Raw genomic sequence first — 21,340 nt, forward strand, 5'->3', positions numbered from 1 at the left:
CAGAGTCGAGACCCAGGATGGACCGCTCGTCGGGACCCAGGATGGACCGCTCGCCTGTATCGGTTGGGGACATCTCTACGCTGCTGATCCGCTTGAGATGGTTTCCTGTGGACGGGACTCTCACTGCTGTCTTGGAGCCACTATGGATTGAACTTTCACAGTATCATGTTAGACCCGCTCGACATCCATTGCTTTCGGTCCCCTAGAGGGGGGGGGTTGCCCACATCTGAGGTCCTCTCCAAGGTTTCTCATAGTCAGCATTGTCACTGGCGTCCCACTGAATGTGAATTCTCCCTGCCCACTGGGTGTGAGTTTTCCTTGCCCTTTTGTGGGTTCTTCCGAGGATGTTGTAGTCGTAATGATTTGTGCAGTCCTTTGAGACATTTGTGATTTGGGGCTATATAAATAAACATTGATTGATTGATTGATTGATAGTAATACAATATATCTTTATTATTGTATTTGTAGAACTGTACTCCATTACACTGATACCACTAAATCAAACCTTTCTGTACACTCTTGTACAAACCCCGTTTCCATATGAGTTGGGAAATTGTGTTAGATGTAAACATAAACGGAATACAATGATTTGCAAATCTTTTTCAAGCCATATTCAGTTGAATATGCTACAAAGACAACATATTTGATGTTCAAACTGATAAACATTGTTTTTTTTTTTTGTGCAAATAATCATTAACTTTATACTTTGATGCCAGCAACACGTGACAAAGAAGTTGGGAAAAGTGTCAATAAATACTGATAAAGTTGAGGAATGCTCATCAAACACTTATTTGGAACATCCCACAGGTGTGCAGGTTAATTGGGAACAGGAGGGTGCCGTGATTGGGTATAAAAACAGCCTCCCAAAAAATGCTCAGTCTTTCACAAGAAAGGATGGGGCGAGGTACACCCCTTTGTCCACAACTGCGTGAGCAAATAGTCAAACCGTTTAAGAACAACGTTTCTCAAAGTTCAATTGCAAGAAATTTAGGGATTTCAACATCTACTGTCCGTAATATCATCAAAAGGTTCAAAGAATCTGGAGGATTCACTCCACGTAAGCGGCATGGCCGGAAACCAACATTGAATGACCGTGACCTTCGTTCCCTCGGATGGCACTGTATCAAAAACCGAGATCAATCTCTAAAGGATATCACCACATGGGCTCAGGAACACTTCAAAAAACCACTGTCACTAAATACAGTTCGTCACTACATCTGTAAGTGCACATTAAAGCTCTACTATGCAAAGCGATAGCCATTTATCAACAACATCCAGAAATGCCGCCGGCTTCTCTGGGCTCAAGATCATCTAAGATGGACTGACCCAAGGTGGAAAAATGTTCTGTGGTCTGACGAGTCCACATTTCAAATTGTTTTTGGAAATATTCGACATTGTGTCATCCGGAACAAAGGGGAAGCGAACCATCCAGACTGTTATCGACGCATATTTCAAAAGCCAGCATCTGTGATGTTATGGAGGTGCATTAGTGCCCAAGGCATGGGTAACTTACACATCTGTGAAGGCACCATTAATGCTGAAAGGTACGTACAGGTTTCGGAACAACATATGCTGCCATCTAAGCGGCGTCTTTTTCATGGACGCCCCTGCTTATTTCAGCAAGACAATGCCAAGCCACGTGTTACAACAGCGTGGATTCGTAAAAAAAGAGTGCGGGTAATTTCCTGGCCCGCCTGCAGTCCAGACCTGTCTCCAATCGAAAATGTGTGACGCATTATGAAGCGTAAAATATGACTGTTGAACGACTGAAGCTCTACATAAAACAAGAATGGGAAAGAACTCCACTTTTAAAGTTTCAACAATTTGTTTCCTCAGTTCCCAAACGTTTATTGAGTGTTGTTAGGAGAAAAGGTGATGTAACACAGTGGTGAACATGCCCTTTCCCAACTATTTTGGCACGGGTTGCAGCCATGAAATTCTAAGTTAATTATTAATTGCAAAAAAAAATAAAGTTCATGAGTTTGAACATCAAATATCTTGTCTTTGTATTGCATTCAATTCAATATGGGTTGAAAAGGGTTTGCAAATCATTGTTTTTCCGTTTATATTTACATCTAACACAATTTCCCAACTCATATGGAAACGGGGTTTGTAGAATAAACTATGTTTTTCCGAACACGGGAAGGAAGAAAGTGAGTGCGAAGAACGAGTGGATGATATTCATTGAATTATAAAACAAATCATCAGAAACATGACCGAATGTGTCGCCAACCTGGTAAAGCAATTTGAGCGTATCAATCAACCAATCAATCAATCAAAGATTATTTATATAGCCCTAAATCCCGAGTGTCTCAAAGGGCTGCACAAGCTACAACGACATCCTCGCCTCAGATCCCACATCGGGGCAAGAAAAAACTCAACCCAACGGGATGACAATGAGAAACCTTGGAGAGGACCGCCCTGTCAGTCTTTATTATTATCGTTATTATAAAACAAAACAGGTTTTAGTACACACCTTGGCTTTAAGGCCATATTTCGGTTCATTTTTGGTACAGGAAAGGAACTAAATGTGAAACATAAAACTGTTTAGCCTTTTTGTTTATTGATTATTAAAACAAAGCATGAAAATAGTCCAAAATAGTCCAAAATGTAGTCCACTTTTAGTCACACTGTGGAAGTGCTTCGTATTGTCGAACGTACACTTTTTGTTCCTCATTTGAAATGTGTGCCAAAATCGCTGCGGAGCATTGGGTTTAGCATAGCACGTGTAACAATTTGATTCGTTGCACCGGTGTTTTTCAACCACTGTGCCGCGGCACACTACTGCGCCGTGAGATACAGTCCGGTGTGCTGTGGGAGATTATGTAGTTTCACCCATTTGGGTTTAAAATATTTTTTGCAAACCAGTAATTATGATCAGCAAATAATGTGCCGTTGTTTAGTGTCGGTGCTGTCTAGAGCTCGGTAAAATAACCATGTTATTCCCCTCAATATCAGTAGGTGGAAGTTGGTAGCTATTTGCTTTGTAGATGTCAGGAACGGGTCGTGTGAGACGACGATGGTTTGTCGTGATCACAATATGCAGACGATAGCGGGAGGCAGGGTCCAGGTAAAAAGTTATCTATTGCTTAAACCAAAAATAAACAGAAGGTGAGTGCCCCTAAGAAAAGGCATCAAAGCTTAGGGATGGCTATGCAGAACGGAACTAAAACTGAACTGGCGACAAAGTAAACAAAAACAGAATGCTGGACGACAGCAAAGACTTACAGTGTGTGGAGCAGAGACGGCGTCCGACATGACAATCATCAATGTCCGCACAAAAATAGAGAGCAACAACTTAAATATCTTGACTGCTAAAACAAATCATGTGCGGCGAATAGCACTCAAAGGGAGACATGGAACTGCTACAGGAAAATAAACACAAAAGAGAAAAAGCCACCAAAATAGGAGCACAAGACAAGAAGTAAAACACTACAAACAGGGAAACAGCACACAATTCAAAATAAGTCACGTCGTGATGTGACAGGTGGTGACAGTACACCTACTTTGAGACAAGAGCTATATTGATGCATGGTTGGTTATGGTTTGAATTCATATCCAACAATTGCAACAACTTTTTATTGTCTGCTGAGTTTCATTTCGAAATGATTTCTGCTGGAGGTGTGTCTGCGGATTTTTTTCAATGAAGAAAATGCGCCTTGGCTCAAAAAAGGTTGAAAAACACTGGGTTACATGACACCCCGATCAATGTAAGAGTTGGTATACCTGCAGCGAGGAATCTCTATGCTGAGGTTGCTCAATTAAGTTAGTTTAAATTTGAACACTACCTTCAAAAGTGAATTTCTACAGGACGTAACAAAAAAAAAAACCTATCATTGACAGGCTAGAAGAATATATAGATTGCTGCCTCACAGCTTTCCTAGTTATTTGTTGTCCTTGATTGCTTCATCTCCTCCGTCTTGCAGTTTCCAGGATGGCCAATTACAAAATCTTTTTCGTTTTCTTTAAGTTTCTTTTCAGTGGTGCAATTTTACAAAACAAAACAAAAAAAATAACAAATGGGACTTACGTAACAGCAAAACAGTTTCTAACAGAAGTATGGTTTCCAGAATTTCCTTGCTCAGCTGCTTCCAGCCAAAATATCCCCTCAAATGATGTTCTTAGTCTGCATCCGCTCCCTTCTTGTTAGACTCCTGTCAGCTTGGTATCCACTTGGGTCTTATTTCCATGTATGAGCCGCCGCATGGACTCATACTTGCACAAATAAGGCACTGATCTGTTCAAAATTAGTTGGGTTCATTGGTCCCTGCAGGCTGGGTGAGCAAATCATTGCTAAAATCTTCCACTGGCCTCCACAGAGCATCCTCTTTGGGATGTATTAGAACATCAACGTTCTTTAAAGAGGGTGTGTTGATGGAGGCTTTGTAGCAGCCTCCCAAGCTCATACACACGGGGGCTTGACAAGAACAAGAAAGTTTGATCATATTACGCCTGTACTGGCTCACCTGCACTGGCTTCCTGTGCACTTAAGATGTGACTTTAAGGTTTTACTACTTACGTATAAAATACTACACGGTCTAGCTCCAGCCTATCTTGCCGATTGTATTGTACCGTATGTCCCGGCAAGAAATCTGCGTTCAAAAGACTCCGGCTTATTAGTGATTCCTAGAGCTCAAAAAAAGTCTGCGGGCTATAGAGCGTTTTCCGTTCGGGCTCCAGTACTCTGGAATGCCCTCCCGGTAACAGTTCGAGATGCTACCTCAGTAGAAGCATTTAAGTCTCATCTTAAAACTCATCTGTATACTCTAGCCTTTAAATAGACCTCCTTTTTAGACCAGTTGATCTGCCGCTTCTTTTCTTTCTCCTATGTCCCCCCCTCCCTTGTGGAGGGGGTCCGGTCCGATGACCATGGATGAAGTACTGACTGTCCAGAGTCGAGACCCAGGATGGACCGCTCGTCGGGACCCAGGATGGACCGCTCGCCTGTATCGGTTGGGGACATCTCTACGCTGCTGATCCGCTTGAGATGGTTTCCTGTGGACGGGACTCTCACTGCTGTCTTGGAGCCACTATGGATTGAACTTTCACAGTATCATGTTAGACCCGCTCGACATCCATTGCTTTCGGTCCCCTAGAGGGGGGGGGTTGTCCACATCTGAGGTCCTCTCCAAGGTTTCTCATAGTCAGCATTGTCACTGGCGTCCCACTGGATGTGAATTCTCCCTGCCCACTGGGTGTGAGTTTTCCTTGCCCTTTTGTGGGTTCTTCCGAGGATGTTGTAGTCGTAATGATTTGTGCAGTCCTTTGAGACATTTGTGATTTGGGGCTATATAAATAAACATTGATTGATTGATTGATTGATAGAACATTTTAATACGTACTGATTTTTGACCTCAGCTACCTAAAGTTAAGCACGCAACTATTCATACTTAATCAAATTTGCATGCAAAAAGTTATATTAAACCATGGACTAGCAACCTTCTCTTTAGCACCGCCCTAGTGGCTCCCTGGAGCTTTTTCAGAACTACAAAAAGATGGCGGGAAAAAAAAAAGTTATTTTAATAATGTTTCTATAAGAGGACAAAGATAACATAAACCTTTTTAATTGTTAAAAAGCCCACTTTTTAATTTTCTTGTCTTCATGCTTCACTGATGAGAGTATTTGTCCTACTAATTCTGGCGGTCCCTGAACTCACCGTAGCTCGTTTACATGTGCAACTTTCTCCATCGCTGCCACAGTAAGACGTGTTTTGTGCCACTCCTCCTTTGACTTATTTTGTCCACCAAACGTTTTATGCTGTGCGTGACTAAACAATGGTGAGCTTTGTTGATTTTATTGACTGGTGTGGAGTGCTAACACCATCCAGGCTAACATGCTATTATCAATCAATCAATCAATCAATCAATGTTTACTTATATAGCCCTAAATCACTAATGTCTCAAAGGGCTGCACAAACCACAACACAAACCACTACGACATCCTCGGTAGGCCCACATAAGGGCAAGGAAAAGTCACACCTAGTGGGACGTCGGTGACAGTGATGACTATGAGAACCTTGGAGAGGACGAAAGCAATGGATGTCGAAGGCTCGCTGTCTTTTTCATATTTATTTAAAAACTATTTCTGTTTAAAAGATGCTACCAGACACCAGAATGCATTAATTTACATTGTTTTGCTCAGTTTCTTAAGGCGGTGGTCAGCAACCCACAACTCTCGAGCCGCATGCGGCTCTTCAGTGCCGCCCTAGTGGCTCCCTGGAGCATTTCAGAAAAAGGATTTTTTTGTTTTTTGTTTGAGGACAAACATCACACAAACCTTCCCAATTGTTAGAAAGCCCACTGTTCAATATGTTTGTGTGTATGCATCACTGATGAGAGTATTTGGTGAACATTATTTTGTCCCACTAATTTCTGTGTGGACCGTGACACAACAGTTCCTTTACATGTAAATTCTTCTTTGTCTAATTTTGTCCACCAAACATTTTATACTGTGCATGAATGTACAAAGGTGAGCTTTGTTGATGTTATTGACTTGTTGGAGTGCAAATCAGGCATATTTGGTCAGTGCATGACTGCAAGCTATACAATGCTGACATGCTAAGCCGCAGTTGGGGGGGTGGGGGGGGGGTTGGGGATTTATACGGGGCTTTTGCTGGTCCACGCGTAGAAGCTCTCGTGGAGCAGAACTAAATAAAGGAAATGTCTGAATCTTGGGAAACTGTGGAGTGGTTAAGGTGGGCAGAGCTTGCATCTTTGGGGGTGAAACTTGTCCATCATGTGGTGAGCTGTTGACTTACTGTAACTGGGTGGAGGCTTCTTGGTAGACTAAGTTGGGGGGGAAAAGTGTGTTTATTGACTGCATCACATGTGCCAGCGCCCGCTTTCGTAGCCTGGGGTGTGACGTCATCGGAGCGCACCCCTACATGTTCCCCAGATCCTGGTGGCGTGACGTCACCATGTTGCGACCTGCAAGCCTCATGTCCACATTGGATAGCCAGAGCCGTATGAACAGAAGTGAGGTGGGCATCAAACATACCGGATTTGGTTCCTAACAACAAAATGTCAATCAATCAATGTTTATTCATATAGCCCTAAATCACCAGTGTCTCAAAGGTCTGCACAATCCACAACATCCGCGGTACAGAGCCCACATAAGGGCAAGGAATAACTCACCCCAGTAGGACGTCGGTGACAACGACTATGAGAATCCTTGGAGTGGACCGCATATGTGGGCAACCCCCCCCCCCCCCCCCCAACCCCCCAACCCCCACTGGGGGAGACCGAAAGCAATGGATGCCGAGCGGGTCTGACATAATATTGTGAAAGTCCAGTCCATAGTGGATCCAACATAACAGTGAGAGTCCAGTCCATAGTGGATCCAATATAGTAGCGAGAGCCAGCAGGAGACCATCCCAAGCGGAGACGGGTCAGCAGCGCAGAGATGTCCCCAACCGATGCACAGGCGAGCGGTCAATCTCGGGTCCCGACTCTGGACAGCCAGCACTTCATCCATGGCCACCGGACCTGTGTCCCCCGCCCCCCCTCCACAAGGGAAAGGAGGGCAGAGGAGAAAAGAAAAGAAACGGCAGATCAACTGGTCTAAAAAGGGGTCTCTTTAAAGGCTAGAGTACACAAATGAGTTTTAATATGGGACTTAATTGCTTCTACTGAAGTAGCATCTCGAACTGTTACCGGGAGGGCATTCCAGAGTACTGGAGCCCGAATAGAAAACGCTCTATAGCCCGCAGAATTTTTTTGGGGCTCGGGGAATCACTAATGAGCCGGAGTCCTTTGAACGCAGATTTCTTGCCGGGACATATGGTACAATACAATCAGGAAGATAAGCTGGAGTTAGACCGTGTAGTATTTTATATGTAAGTAGTAAAACCTTAAAGTCACATCTTAAGTGCACAGGAAGCCAGTGCAGGTGAGCCAGTACAGGCGTAATGTGATCAAACTTTCTTGTTCTTGTCAAAAGTCTAGCAGCCGCTAGAGAATGTTGCACCACGGTACTATTATTGTGACACACACGCAAACAGGAAGTGGATGACGTGTTGAAGTTATGCCAGACGGCACTTAGGAATACGTTGATAACATGTTTTGTTATTGTATTTCACTGCTATAATTTATTAAAGCAACGTGAACAAATGGAAGATCGTTCTTATTTATAACAAAACATGTTATCAACGTATTCCTAAGTGCCGTCTGGCATAACTTCAACACGTCATCCACTTCCTGTTTGCGTGTGTGTCACAATAATAGTACCGTGGTGCAACATTCTCTATCTCCCCCTGAGCCTTTAACATATGTAAACCAAGGCTGAAAAGTAATAATAAGCAGAAATGATGTGATAATCATTAATGAGAACATAACAAATGGTGATGAGGAACATAGAACTAAAATTCACCACCCCTAAACCCCTTAAATGTTACCCCATCTCATAGTCTTTATGCCAGGCAGGCGCGCCGGGCTTCCCGGAGTCCAGGACAGAGATGCCCACAGCGATCCGTGGCTTCTACCAGTACCGCGAGGACATCACGTCGATGGACGGAGTAGTGCTGTACGGGGACAGAGTAGTGATACCACCCTCCCTCCGCGACGAAGTACTCGACGCCCTACACGCCGCTCACCAGGGCGTCTCCATGATGACTGCCTGTGCGGAATTTTCTGTGTTCTGGCCAGGTATGACGGCCGCCATCCTCACAACCCGGGCTAACTGTGAACACTGCAACCGTATGGCACCTTCTCAGCCTGCGGCGCCACCAATTCCCCCCATTTTACCTGTGTACCCCTTCCAAGCTATATGCGCAGACTTCTTCGTCCATAGGGGTGTACACTACCTAGTAATCGTGGACCGGTACTCCAACTGGCCACTCATATCCAGGTCGACTGGCGGCGCAGCAGACCTCATATGCCACCTGCGCCGAGCCTTTGCCACGTATGGGACGCCTGAGGAGCTAGCATCTGACGGTGGACCGGAATTCACCTCTGCCGACACCAGATCCTTTCTATGCAGATGGGGCGTGCACCACCGCCTTTCGTCTGTAGCCTTCCCCCACAGCAACTGCCGCGCGGAAATCGGCGTTAAGACTATGAAGCGGCTGATCACGGACAACACTGGCCCGAAGGGGGAGCTGGACACTGACTCTGTGCAGAGGGCGATACTACACTACCGCAACACGCCCGACCCTGTCACAAAGCTCTCCCCTGCGATGTGCATCTTTGGCCCGCCCATACGGGACTTCATCCCGATCCCGCCCGGGAGGTACAGGCCCCATGCAACATGGCGTGAGACACATCCGTACAGCCGACAGTTGGGCGGAGCACACTAAGCGCCTGCCACCCCTCAAAGTGGGGGATCACGTACGCGTGCAGAACCAGACAGGGCCTCATCCCAACAAGTGGGACAGGACTGGCCGCGTCGTTGAGGTCCACCAGCATGACCAGTACGTCGTCAAGATTGATGGGTCGGGCAGGGTCTCCCCTCGGAACCGGAGATTCCTGCGCAAGTTCCTTCCTGTCCACGATGAACTGCCCACCCCCCGATCCATTCATGACGACCTGGCAACCCATACTGGCATCCCGCCACCTGTTGCACTGCCTCTGCTGCCTGACCCCCTGAGTAGTTTGGCGTTACCTGCAAAGGTGTCGAAACCCCCTGTATCATCACGGCCCACCCTGTCACCTGCCCGGCCTCCCATGGACCCTTCCTAACTCACTGAGAGGTCCACCGCGCCTGCGACCCCAGATCGCAGTACCCCCGCCAGGCCGTCGCCTGCTCCTGCGGCCCCATCGACTGCCCCTCCCCAGTCGCCCGCTACACCATCAGCCGTGGGCCTGCGCCGGTCCACCAGGAAGCCCGGCGCGCCTGCCTGGCATAAAGACTATGAGATGGGGTAACATTTAAGGGGTTTATGGGTTGTGAATTTTAGTTCTATGTTCCTCATCACCATTTGTTATGTTCTTATTAATGATTATCACATCATTTCTGCTTATTATTACTTTTCAGCCTTGGTTTACATATGTTAAAGGCTCAGGGGGAGATAGAGAATGTTGCACCACGGTACTATTATTGTGACACACACGCAAACAGGAAGTGGATGGCGTGTTGAAGTTATGCCAGACGGCACTTAGGAATACGTTGATAACCCATCCATCCATCCATTTTCTACCGCTTATTCCCTTTCGGGGTCACGGGGGGCGCTGGCGCCTATCTCAGCTACAATCGGGCGGAAGGCGGGGTACACCCTGGACAAGTCGCCACCTCATCGCAGGGCCAACCCAGATAGACAGACAACACTCACACTCACAGTCACACACTAGGGCCAATTTAGTGTTGCCAATCAACCTATCCCCAGGTGCATGTCTTTGGAAGTGGGAAAAAGCCGGAGTACCCGGAGGGAACCCACGCATTCACGGGGAGAACATGCAAACTCCACACAGAAAGATCCCGAGCCTGGATTTGAACCCAGGACTGCAGGACCTTTGTATTGTGAGGCAGACGCACTAACCCCTCTGCCACCGTGAAGCCCATGTTTTGTTATTGTATTTCACTGCTATAATTTATTAAAGCAACGTGAACAAATGGAAGATCGTTCTTATTTAGCCGCAGTTTGTACCAACTGTATTCGTTTAATGCTGGACATGGGGAGACCCAAAAATAGTACGTCACGGTAATCGAGACGAGACTTAACGAACGAATGGATAATGATCTCAGCGTCGCTAGTGGACAAAATGGAGCGAATTTTAGCGATATTACGCGGATGAAAGAAGGCCGTTTTAGTAACGCTTTTAATGTGTGACTCAAACGAAGGAGTTGGGTTGAAGATAGTAAAAAAAAAAGAAATTGAAGATGGTACCCAGATTCTTTACCGAGTCGCCTTGTGAAATTGATTGGTAGTCAAATGTTAAAGGCCTACTGAAACCCACTACTACCGACCACGCAGTCTGATAGTTTATATATCAATGATGAAATATTAACATTGCAACACATGCCAATAAGGCCGGGTTAGTTTACTAAATTGCGATTTTAAATTTCGCGTGAAGTATCCTGTTGAAAACGTCGCGGTATGATGACGCGTGCGCGTGACGTCACGGATTGTAGCGGACATTTTGTTCCAGCACCGATCACAGCTATAAGTGGTCTGCTTTAATCACATAATTACACAGTATTCTGGACATCTGTGTTGCTGAATCTTTGACAATTTGTTCAATTAATAATGGAGACGTCAAAGGAGAAAGATGTAGGTAGGAAGCGGTGAATTGCAGCCGCCTTTAGCAACACAAACACAGCCGGTGTTTCCTTGTTTACAATCGGCTCTTACCGTAGACATGAGCGGAGAGTTTGTGTCGTTCCTCCTGCAGCTGTGGACTCTCTTGCCTCCTCCCACTGGCCTCCACCGACCGTCGGATGCTTACTCCGTGGAGGGAAAAAAAAAAAAATCTCGGCCCGGCTGCCTTGCCTCGTCGAGAAACGCGGCTTCCCTCGGAGACACTGGCGGTCACCACACCCGTGGCCACACCCCTCCGACTTTCAGGTATGACTATATAATCTCTCTAAAACATTAGTAACACAATAAGCAGATAAGGGATTTTCCAGAATTATCCTAGTAAATGTGTCTAATAACATCTGAATCACTTCCACTGCCATTTCTTTTTTTTATTTTCTTTTTTTTTTCTAGTCCTTCACTCTCACTATCCTCATCCACGAATCTTTCATCCTCACTCAAATTAGTCGGGAAATCGTTGCTTTCTCGGTCCGAATCGCTCTCGCTGCTGCTGGCCATGATTGTAAACAATGTGAGGATGTGAGGAGCTCCACAACCCGTAACGTCACCGAACACATCCTTTGCTACTTCCGGTACAAGCAAGGCTTTTTTATTCGCGACCAAAAATTGCGAACTTTATCGTCGATGTTCTTTACCAAATCCTTTCAGTAAAAATATGACAATATCGCGAAATAATCAAGTATGACACATAGAACTGACCTGCTATCCCCGTTTGAATAAGAAAATCTCATTTCAGTAGGCCTTTAAGGTGGTGTTATTAAATAGATGTTGGTTTCTAGCAGGACCGATAATCTGCATTTCCGTTTTCTTGGCGTTGAGTTGCAAAAAGAAAACAAGAAAAAAGAAAGGAAGGAACATAACCAAAGACAAAACCTCGGAAATCAACGCAAGAGAAACCAACACAAGAAAAACCAACACAGGACATTACACAAAAAACTACACTACCTGCGATGCAGAAGCCCTTAACATGTACTACCGTGTCGTTTCCTTGAATATCAGAACCCTCTTCAAGTTGTTAGCTTTTAAAAATGAAGTTTTTTTACTCCACATGTACAACAGAAGACACATTTTAATACTAAAAAAAATGATGGGTTACCAACTGCTTAGATCAGACCTGGGCAAATTGAGGCCCGGGGGCCACATGCGGCCCGTTAAGCTTTTCAATCTAGCCCGCTGGACATTCCCCAATTTTTTTTTTTTTACATCTTTAAGATGGAAAGTGTAGCTACCATTATGATGGGCAGTGATGTTTTCAAAATACCGTAAGTTTTGAACTATACAACATATTTCAATGGTTGGAATCTATGCTTTTGCATGATATTTTAGTGACTAGTGTTGTCCTGATACTGATATTATTTTGATACTTTTTGATTGTTTTCTAAATAAAGGGGACCAGAAAAAAATAGCATTATTGGCATTATTTTGATACTTTTTGATTATTTTCTAAATAAAGGGGACCAGAAAAAATTGCATTATTGGCATTATTTTAACAAAAAATCTTAGGGTGTGATGGACCGGCACTTTTCAGAGGCGGTATGGTACCAAATATGATTCAATAGTATCGCAGTACTATACTAATACCCGTATACCGTACAACCTTACTAGTTACTATGGTAATCGACGCCACAGCAGGTCAGACGAGGCACCAAGCAGTGTGGGTGGGGAGCGTTTCCACAGAGTGTTTCCAGAGCGGCCAGCCTGAAATGTGGGTGTCAGGGACAGATGTGGAATGGGTTTTTACAAGAAAGTTCTAAAGCTTAGTGATATGTCAGATATATATGATTGTGGATGTTTTTTTTGTTTTTTTACCCGTCATGTTCATATTTTGCTGTGTTTGTTGCATTTGTCTTGAATGTAAACAATGTCGATTGAGAGGAGGTGTGACGTTCATATTTTTTCAATATTCAGGGTTTTATCGTTCATAGAAAAACAAAAAATTCCAATCTGTTTTTAGGCGGTCTGTCATAACCTTTTTAGCATTCAATCAAACTTTATTGTGAGGTTGTGTATTAGTTTTCCATCCATCTTTCCATCCATCCATCTTCTTCCGCTTATCCGAGGTCGGGTCGCGGGGGCAACAGCCTAAGCAGGGAAACCCAGACTTCCCTTTCCCCAGCCACTTCGTCTAGCTCTTCCCGGGGGATCCCGAGGCGTTCCCAGGCCAGCCGGGAGACATAGTCTTCCCAACGTGTCCTGGGTCTTCTCCGTGGCCTCCTACCGGTTGGACGTGCCCTAAACACCTCCCTAGGGAGGCGTTCGGGTGGCATCCTGACCAGATGCCCGAACCACCTCATTTGGCTCCTCTCGATGTGGAGGAGCAGCGGCTTTACTTTGAGTTCCTCCCGGATGGCAGAGCTTCTCACCCTATCTCTAAGGGAGAGCCCCGCCACCCGGCGGAGGAAACTCATTTCGGCCGCTTGTACCCGTGATCTTATCTTTTCGGTCATGACCCAAAGCTCATGACCATAGGTGAGGATGGGAACGTAGATCGACCGGTAAATTGAGAGCTTTGCCTTCCGGCTCAGCTCCTTCTTCACCACAACGGATCGGTACAACGTCCGCATTACTGAAGACGCCGCACCGATCCGCCTGTCGATCTCACGATCCACTCTTCCCTCACTCGTGAACAAGACTCCTAGGTACTTGAACTCCTCCACTTGGGGCAGAATCTCCTACCCCACAACGGATCGGTACAACGTCCGCATTACTGAAGACGCCGCACCGATCCGCCTGTCGATCTCACGATCCACTCTTTCCTCACTCGTGAACAAGACTCCTAGGTACTTGAACCCTCCACTTGGGGCAGAATCTCCTCCCCAACCCATTAGTTTTACTAAAAATAGATATACTGGCCCCAAGACACATTTTTTTCTCTACATTTGTCCCCCGTGTCAGAATAATTGCCCTTAAAGGGGAACATTATCACAATTTCTGAAGGGTTAAAACCAATAAAAATCAGTTCCCAGTGGCTTATTTTATTTTTCGAAGTTTTTCTCAAAATTTTACCCACCACGCAATATCCCGAAAAACGGCTTCAAAGTGCTTGATTTTAACCGTCGTTATTTCCACCCGTCTATTGTCCTGTGACGTCACTGTGTGAAGCCACGATAAGCAAACATGGCGGATGGTACAGAAAGGTATAGCATAGTAGCTCGGATTCAGACTCGGATTCCAGCGGCGCAAGCGATTCAACAGATTACGCATGTATTGAAACGGATGGTTGGAGTGTGGAGGCAGATAGCGAAAACAAATATGAAGAAGAAACTGAAGCTATTGAGCCATATCACGACAGACAGCGGCACGAGAGGAAGCGCGGACGGTTTCGGCGATCGTCTTCCAACCAACGATTGGTATGTGTTTGTTTGGCATTAAATGTGGGTGGAGGGAAAGGCTGGATGCAAATATGACCAAATATGTCTGACTAGCACTCCACATAAGTCAATAACATCAACAAAACTCACCTTTGTGATTTTGTTGACTTTGTCGTTGGAAATGCGTTTGCTTTGAGTGTCGCAGAATATCCACACATTCTTGGTATCTCTATGCCATCTCTGTCGTAGCATAGCTGTCATCGGTGCAGCGTGCAGAACAAACGAGGGACTTTCGCATCTTTTGGCCACTGGTGCAACTTGAATCTGTCTCTGTTCGTGTTGTTACACCCTTTGACAACACACCGACGAGGCATAATGTCTCCAAGGTACGGAAAACAGTCGAAAAAACGGAAAAGAACAGAGCTGATTTGACTTGGTGTGTGTAATGTGTTTGAGACAATGGCGGATTGCTTCATGTTGGGACATCACGGGTGAAAGGTCATTGCTCCGACAGCGAACAATTGAAAGGCGTTTAAATCGTCAAATTCACCCTTTTAGAGTTCGGAAATCAGTTAAAAAAAACATATGGTCTTTTTTCTGCAACATCAAAGTACATATTGATGCTTACATAGGTCTGGTGATAATGTTCCCCTTTAGTGTTTTCTTTTAAATTACAAACCATTGATTTTCCGCATCATATCACTGCTCTGTATCAAATATAGAACAAGAAAAGCACAGAGCCGTTTCCAATTTGGTGTTGACACTGGGCAACAGAGGGAGGCCTGTGCATGGAGGAACAAGAGAGGACAGAGAGCCTCATTGACAGTTCTCTAATCCTCTGTGCTACACCTGGCTTACTAATGATGGAGAAATGACCTAGATTTCATTCTTAGTGCACAACACAATGAAAGCTTGGGGATTTGGTCACTTGTGGCATCCTTGTCTGCGGCAGACTTTGTTCTAAAAAAAGGAGGCTCTGTCGATTAGCGAAGTTCCAAATGGAACGTCAGCAAACAACATTCAACGCTTGTTCTAAAGGCAATATCTCCAGCAGTTGATGAGTAGACTACAGCCGGATCGATTTTTACTGTGCCGTAATTGACACACCAGATTCCACTTGCTGCAGACGCCAGGTCGAAGTGAGGGCATATGAGTGGAGGTGGGTGGATTTATCTAAATATCAATATTATTGATACCAGGGTAGTAGGAATGGGTATGGTTTATTTCTTTCCACCAAATTGGGACTTAAAAGAAACAAACGGTGCTTAAAAAGGTGCTTAAAGGTAATTGCAAAATTGAAAGTATGCAAATAAAATTACAAAACAAAAAAAAAAACGACTTATTGCCACGGAATTTTGTGACATCTGAGGTGGACAGAAAATCTAAACACAACTATTACATTCAAAAATAAGAAAGACAATCCACACAAATGTTCATAATTATTGCAGCAATACAGAACATGGAGAATGTGCAAAAAGTGACTTTTTGTCATGATCCGTGGTCCGGATCATGTTTTGTTTAGTTATGTTCTGTTAGTTTTGGACTCCCTCAGTTCCTGTTTTGTGCACTTTGGTTGTTTGTTTTGGTTACCATGGGTACTAATTGGTTTCACCTGCCTCTGATTAGTGTTCGGCACATTCACCTGATGTTGAGCACTAATCCGAGAGCTATTTATTCACGTTGCTCGCCACACTCGGTCTGGCTTCATTGTTTGCGGAATGCAACAAGTTACATTGCTTTATTCCTGTTCTCGATTCATGATTCCTGTGCTGAGTTGTCGCCTAGCTTCCCATGTGATCGGCATGTTTTTCTTTTGTTTGTTTCCTGTCTTTTGCTATTGTGTATGATTTATGGATTAAATCATGTTCCTACCTTCACGAGTTTGTCCGGAGTTGTCCATTCTGCATTCCTGGTGGAACGACCCCGCAATAAGCTGCGAATCCCTCGTGACACTTTTGTAATATTGATGTTCATAACTCCTGGGGTTCATTAATGCAACGTCGCTTGCCGTAACCATCATTGGTGCATAGCGCGGAAGCGATATGTTGTCCTTATTAATGTGGCTACTGGCAGCCACTGTTGCTGTGTTGAGGTCCGTGATAAAGTTTAAAAAGAGAGTCAGACCCTGTGTGCTTCTTTCGGGAGACTACATTACTCACAATGCTAAGCCAATGTGTTTACTTAGTAAACACAGTCTCAAAGGAATGCAACCTGCAGAGGCACTTTCTGACAAAACATCCAAATTTTCGATGTCCGACTCTTGAAACTGGGGCCCTCTTCCTTATGTAGTTGAATAGCCCTGGTGTAGGACAACCAAGGGGCCACTGTATATTGTTTGGATATTCAAGAAATACGTAAAATATTAGTGTTTTTAAGTCAAGTTAAAGTTAAAGTCCCAATGATCGTCACATACACACGCTGGGTGTGGTGAAATTTGTCCTCTGCATTCGACTCATCCCCATGTTCACCCCTTGGGAAATGATTGATTGATTGATACTTTTATTAGTAGATTGCACAGTACAGTACATATTCCGTACAATTGACCACTAAATGGTAACACTCGAATAAGTTTTTCAACTTGTTTAAGTCGGGGTCCACGTTAATCAATTCATGGTACAAATATATTCTATCAGCATAATACAGTCATCACACAGGTTAATCATCATAGTATATACATTGAATTATTTACATTATTTACAATCCGGGGGGTGGGATGAGTAGCTTTAGTTGATATCAGTACTTCAGTCATCAACAATTGCATCAACAGAGAAATGGACATTGAAACAGTGTAGGTCTTACTTGGTAGGATATGTACAGCAAGCAGAGAACATAGTGAGTTCAGATAGCATAAGAACAAGTAAATACATTAGAAGTACATTAGATTATTTACATTAGGTTATTTATAAACCAGGAAGATGGGATGTGAATGGAGGAGGGTATTAGTAAAGGGTTGAAGTTGCCTGGTGGTGTTGTTTTAGAGCGGTTTTGAAGGAATATAGAGATGCTATTACTTTTACACCTGTTGGGAGTGCATTCCACATTGATGTGGCATAGAAAGAGAATGAGTTAAGACTTTTGTTAGATCGGAATCTGGGTTTAACGTGGTTTGTGGAGCTCCCCCAGGTCTTGTGGTTATGGCTGTCATTTACGTTAAGGAAGTAGTTTGACATGTACTTCGGTATCAGGGAGGTGTAGTGGATTTTATAGACTAGGCTCAGTGCAAGTTGTTTTACTCTGTCCTCCACCCTGAGCCAGCCCACTTTGGAGAAGTGGGTTGGAGTGAGGTGTGATCTGGGGTGGAGGTCTAAAAGTAACCGGAATAGCTTGTTCTGGGATGTTTGGAGTCTTGATTTGAGGGTTTTGGAGGTGCTGGGGTACCAGGAGATGCAAGCGTAATCAAAAAAGGGTTGAATGAGAGTTCCCGCAAGAATCTACAAGGTGCTTTTGTTGACCAGAGAGGAGATTCTGTAGAGGAATCTCGTTCTTTGGTTGACCTTTTTGATTACCTTGGTTGCCATTTTATCACAGGAAAGATTAGCCTCTAGAATAGAACCTAGGTAGGTGATCTCATCTTTCCTGGTGATAACAATGTCACCCACTTTTATAGTGAAGTCACTGACTTTCTTAAGGTTGATATGGGACCCAAATAGGATGGTTTCCGTTTTACCTAAGTGTATAGATAGCTTGTTGTCAGCGAGCCAGGTGCAAATATTAAGGAGTTCAGCACTGAAGATTTGTTCCACCTGTGACTTGTCCTTGCCGGATACCAGCAGGGCCGAGTCATCCGCAAACAGGAACAATTCACAGTCGCATGCTGATGGCATGTCCTTTATGTAAATTAGGAACAGTATAGGTCCTAGTATACAGCCTTGGGAGACTCCACAGCTTACTGAGAGGGGAGGGGAAAGGGAGCAGTGAGCAGCAGAATGCGCCTTGCTCCGGAATCATTTGTTGATTTAACCCCCAATTCATTTAAATAATTTTATAAAGTTGAAAAATGTCAAAGTAAATCGATATTGCCATCAAGGATACTGGTTCTGCATTTAGTACACTTTTGTAGCATAGTACTTTTAAGAGCCAGTCAGAGGTAACAGTGGGATAGTGATTAATATAACAGCAGCTGCAGCCACATGATATTTAAACTGCTCTTCTCAGGGGAATTTTCACATTGATTTGAAAGGAACAGCTGCAGTCAGTTAAGCATTGAAGGGCAACTTATTAGAGAAATAATCTCAATCATTTTTGCAGGCAACTAATACCGATTATACATTGTCCACCCCTTTGATAGTCCAAGTATTGTTCAAAGGTAAACAATATCATGCTGATACGGCAGACATCCTCTCTTGTCTGTATCAGCCACATCTCCTCTTCACCTCTAATCGTCTCATCTTCACAATAAATCACCAGGTGGCCTTTTAAGCTTTACCTTACAAGGTCTCTCTGGACATCAGTTTAAACACTTGTTACACCGCAGAAGAAAATAATAGAGGAGGTCTGCCAGGATCCAGGAGGCAAAACCTTGTAGAACCCACATTTTAGCTGAAGCAAAAAAGGGAGGGGTGTTTGCGAGAGACAAAAAGAAGACAAAGACTGCCAAATGACTGATAATAATAATAAATAACATTTATGCCCGAATGCAGCTGAGACAGGCTCAAGCACCCTAGCGACCCTGAACAGGTCAAGCAGTAGAAAATGGATGGATTTAATATTAACACATATTTATTCTTATATTATTCATAACTTTTATCCCATAATTGTTCTACTTTAATCTTGTATTATTAAGGATGTCAAATTTAAATGAACAATATTGAATCACATTTTGTCTCTAGTTAATTTACAATTAATCATGATTATTCGCAGATGGATAAAAGTTTTTCATCTTTGATATGTGTACCCCAGACAAATCATTTTTTTTAGTTTTTACAATACCATCAGTATGGGATTGGAAAATTATTGTTTGCTTCATGCAAATCATTATAAACATTTTGTTTGTTTTAAACAGCTCTGTCACGGCGTGGGCTCGAACCCGCTTTTCCCCGGCAGCTGGATCTGCCAGCACCTCGATACATCGTCCGCATTACTGAAGACGCCGCACCGATCCGCCTGTTGATCTCACGTTCCACTCTTCCCTCACTCATGAACAAAAGACTCCGAGGTACTTAAACATTTTCACATGGGGAAAGATCGCGTCCCCAACCCGGAGATGGCACTCGACCCTTTTCCGGGTGAGAACCATGGACTCAAACATGAAGCTGCTTAGTCTCATCCCAGTCGCTTCACACTGCGAACTGATACAGTGAGAGCTGAAGATCCTGGCCAGATGAAGTCATTAGGCTTCGACACAGGGTCAGAGGGGCTTCTCTGCATCGGTGTGCAGCTAGCTACTGGCAGCTTTTGGTAAGCAACTTGCTCCAGTGATGCAGGCAGTTTTGATCTTATCAAGAGACCCTCCTGCAAGGTTTGCCATTCTGTGTCCAATGTTTTGTTCATTTCTGCTCTTTGTTCCCTTTTCTGGCTGCGGCGCAGGTGTGTTTTCCCGAAACCCCCCGGTACGGTACGATCACACATTATGTTAAGCTTGCTCAGTTGCCTTGTGGTGAAAGTTTCCCTCCTAAGATCGGATAGATAGTAAGTTCAAACACCGGCTGAGTCATACCAAAGACCGTAAGAATCGGACCCATTACCTCCCTGCTTGGCACTCTGCATCAAGGGTTGGAATTGGACCGAAATGATTCCAGAGCGCGGCCACCGCTGCTGCTCACTGCTCCCCTCACCACCCAGGGAGTGGAAAAAGGGGATGGATCAAATGCAGAAGATCATTTCACCACACCTAGTGTGTGTGTGACTATCAGTGGGACTTTACCTTTAACTTTATCCTGTGCAAATAAAAATTGTGCTGTGCCCTTACAGGAAATTAACGTTAATGTCATGATTTCCGGTATAGCTCGGTTGGTAGAGTGGCTGTGCCAGCAACTTGAGGGTTGCAGGTTCGATTCCCGCTTCCGCCATCCTAGTCACTGCCGTTGTGTCCTTGGGCAAGACACTTTACCCACCTGCTCCCAGTGCCACCCACACTGGTTTAAATGTAACTTAGATATTGGGTGTCACTATGTAAAGTGCTTTGAGTCACTAGAGAAAAGCGCTATATAAATATAATTCACTTCACTTGAAAGTTTTTGGAGTTTTTTTATTGTTTTCTTTTGTTTGGTGTCCCTAATGTCTAGTGCTCTTGTTTGTGTTACTTTTTCTGTTTTGGTTATGTCTTGCAGTGACTTCACCACTGTTGTAGAGCGCTATTCTCCACACCAGCTCTTAATTAGTGATCAGGGGACTCACCTGCCTCTGATCACTAATCTAACCTGCTCAGTGACCTTGTGGTTAGAGTGTCCGCCCTGAGATCGCTAAAGTCAAACCAAAAACCATAACATTGAGACCCATTACCTCCCTGCTTGGCATTTAGCATCAAAAATTGGAATTGGGGGTTAAATCACCAAACATGATTCCCGGGCGTGGCCACTGTTGCTGCTCACTGCTCCCCTCACTTCCCTGGGGCTGAGGGTGATGGGTCAAATGTAGAGTATAATCTCACCACCCCAAGTGCGTGTGTGACAATCAATGGTATTTTAACTTTAACTTTAAGTAATCAGGAGTCTTTATCTGTTGGTGTCCCCTTCCTTGGGACACCGTTTTGTTGTCTATTGTGAGTATTGTGGAGATTGTGTTTTCGTATTTTGGCCTGTCGACTCCTAATTTAAAGACTGTCGTTTCTGAACCAGTGCA

General features: G+C 44.3%; 1 protein-coding gene across 1 annotated transcript in view; it reads right to left on the minus strand.

Moving 5' to 3' along the window:
• The window catches only part of LOC133563455 (immunoglobulin superfamily member 22-like), a 64,817-nt gene extending 60,555 nt beyond the window's left edge, over positions 1-4,262 (minus strand). The window contains exon 1 of the mRNA XM_061917588.1: positions 4,031-4,262. The gene's annotated coding sequence lies outside the window, so the exon portion shown is untranslated. The remainder of the gene's footprint in view (positions 1-4,030) is intronic.
• Between the last annotated feature and the right edge of the window lie 17,078 nt (positions 4,263-21,340).

This window comes from Nerophis ophidion, linkage group LG12 (assembly GCF_033978795.1).
Source record: "Nerophis ophidion isolate RoL-2023_Sa linkage group LG12, RoL_Noph_v1.0, whole genome shotgun sequence".
NCBI classification, from domain to species: Eukaryota; Metazoa; Chordata; class Actinopteri; order Syngnathiformes; family Syngnathidae; genus Nerophis; species Nerophis ophidion.